General features: G+C 44.0%; 1 long non-coding RNA gene across 2 annotated transcripts; it reads right to left on the bottom strand.

The window, feature by feature from the left end:
* Positions 1–835: 835 nt before the first annotated feature.
* LOC141074126 (uncharacterized) lies at positions 836–2,429 on the bottom strand. Of its 2 annotated transcripts, XR_012227134.1 has the most exons (4): positions 2,110–2,421; positions 1,968–2,027; positions 1,822–1,872; positions 836–1,493 (listed from the first exon to the last, which is right to left on the bottom strand). It is a non-coding gene; the product is annotated as an uncharacterized lncRNA (long non-coding RNA). The 2 variants fall into 2 exon arrangements; XR_012227133.1 differs by having other exon boundaries at positions 836–2,027; positions 2,110–2,429.
* Between the last annotated feature and the right edge of the window lie 337 nt (positions 2,430–2,766).

Here is a 2,766-nt window from a genome sequence, read left to right as displayed (position 1 = left end):
TGAGTTCTCTAAGCCATTGATCACGGTGAACAGTACGGACCCAAATATAATGATGCGAAGGAGTCGGACTTACCCAAAGGCAAGAGGTAGCTCAGTGAGGACCAGTGCATCTCAGTATGGAAGTTGGCAGATGGGTAAGTGGAGATGGAAACACTAGATGCATCTGAGCCAGATGTGAGGATAGTAAAGGAACAGCAGAGATGTGTAGGCAAACTGGTAACTTCCATGCAGAAGTACGGTAAGGGCATGTTCACACACTAGGTGTTTTTACTGCATTTTTTTCTGCAGCAAAGCCTGATTTCTTGGCAGGAAAGAAGCTGTGGCAAAAACGCATGTTTTGGTGCTTTTTGATGCGTTTTTTGCTGCAGTTTTGGTCCATTTTTTTCATGAGTTTTTGGGGCTAGCTTGTGAACTCTTTGTGTATGCTAATAAAGTTGAGTGCCCCCAGAGAAAAAAAAGTAGTTCCTGTAGAACCATACCTCTAGATCCTTTGAAAAGCCATCAATTCAGCATCTGCGTACAGTAAAATCACAGTGTGACAGTCTAGACTAGATAGAATAGATATATACACATAGAATACATAGATATATACAGTAGATGTCAGTGATGCACACATATATATATATGTATATATATATTACATGGATAGATAGATAGAAGAAAAGCCGGCAATTCATCTGCCGTGTACTGTAAAATCACAAAATCACAGGGTGACAGGTTAGAATAGAATAGATAGGATAGATATATACACATAGAATACATAGATATACAGATGTCAGTGACACACATGTGGTAATTGCAGGTACGCAGGATGCAGTGACGAGTCGCGAGACAATTTGGTGCTTTCTATAATAACGTTTATAAGACTAGAGGGAACTTTCCTCAGTCACGGCTGGATCACCAAAAGGGGTAACACGGGTTGCCCTCGTAGGGGCTCTAAAACAAGCAAACACAAACGGGTAGAACACGACTACTCCCGGCAACAGCCGGTCACTATAGGGCCGCGGTATGGCTGACTACGGGTCCGTAAATATATAGTCAACTTAGCCGTCCAGACGTCCATCGCCATTCGGGATGGTGGTCTTTCGGCGTAGTAATCGCTGGGCCCAGTTGCTGAGGCGTTGGTGAAGTCTTCGCGTGCTCTGGCGCGCTGATGACACTGAAGCCCCACAGGCCCTGGCAGAGTCCTTGGACGGGTGGGCCGCAGTCCCCGGACTGGGGCAAGCGGCAGTGATGTAGGGTGGCTAATCACAGACCAACTGCACAGCTAACAGCTGCAGTGATACAGACAAGGCGTGCACTCTGTGGATATGAGGTAGGTGCAAGCTGAACCTGGAACTTAGTCCAGACAGTCATCCAGTGAAGAGAAAACAGCTGCACTCTGGGAAATTTTGATTTTCAATGCAAATTTTTTTTTATTATTGAAGACACCACAGGGGAATAGTGCTTTGAGGTAACGTTTCGACCCTATGTCGGGTCTTTTTCAAACCTCACTAGAAGAGACACATAAAGATAGACATTAGGCTATATACAGTGATAATCACAAAAATGTACAAACTCTGTAGAGGTTTAAACAGATATACATATTTACACAATTACATATTTACACTATATACAAAATCATCATATACAGGATCGTTGTGTTCAAAATCATTATAGAACAAAATTGTACAAATCAATCAGTTAGCCCATAGGATGTTGGAGTTAGATCCAGTAAATATTGATTGAAGCAGCTGTGGAGCTGGGTTACGGCGAGGCCGGCATAACGGAGCAAATCACATAAATGCAACATAATCAGGCAGTGCGAGCATGGAGACTGACCTTAAAGAGAGAAAAAGAAGCAATCACGGCAGTATGAATGTGCAGGAGGGGCTGAAAAAGGAGGAAACAAACAAGAGGTTTGGACCAGTATAGGACACTGCAGTAGGGAAAAGAAAGGGGGTAGGAGGGACAGAGGAGAGGCATACCTAAAGTGCCATATGTAGAAGTCCGGTCTGGCAGGGACCAGGCAGAGGTCCAGAGATGAGCTGAGGGGACAGGCAATGCAAGAGTTAACAGCATGAAAGCATTCTAAAGTAGCTCACAGTGCAGCACTGCTGCAGGACATACCTGGAAGCGTGGGGCAGCTAGCACCGTCTGTGGTGTAGTGTGCAGGCACTGGTGGTCAGTGAGTTAAAGTAGCCTGGAGACCGGAAGTCAGTGGGAGTGTCTGAGGAGTGCTACTGTGTGGGAAACATCAGTGGTGTGTACTGAAGCCAGGCTTGTAGCGCTGTTGGTGGGGGCGCCTGCGCTGTGTGCTGAAGGTAGAAACTGCAAGAAGACAAGACATAAACAAAAGTGTGCCCGGCGCCTGCGTAGGAGCGCTGGGGGAAGGGAGGGGGGAGAGCAATGAGTGTCAGGCTGAGCCATGGAGAAAGAGGGATGAGGAGAGAGGAGTGAAGGAGGGCACAACACAAGGAGGGAGAAGAGATAGGGAGATGGAGCAAAAGTAATAGAGGAGTGGGAGGAGAACATTAAAAGAAGGAATTAATGAATGAGGAAAAAAATGGATGAAATGGATCAAAGGGATTGACAAGGAAATAAAATAGAATGTAATAAATCTGAAAAAATGATAAATGAAAAACGGGAAATAAAAATGAAAAATTGCTGAAGAAATTGAAAGAATGAAAAGAAACAAAGAAAAAAATGAAGAAATAGAAAAAAATTATAAAATAAATAAATAATAACCAAAAATTGAAATGGTAATAGGACAAATGGGGAAAAAAA

This window comes from Dendrobates tinctorius, unplaced genomic scaffold (genome assembly GCF_039654945.1).
Source record: "Dendrobates tinctorius isolate UK_male_01 unplaced genomic scaffold, ASM3965494v1 ptg000324l, whole genome shotgun sequence".
NCBI classification, from domain to species: domain Eukaryota; kingdom Metazoa; phylum Chordata; class Amphibia; order Anura; family Dendrobatidae; genus Dendrobates; species Dendrobates tinctorius.
This window is presented reverse-complemented; position numbering and strand designations above follow the sequence as displayed.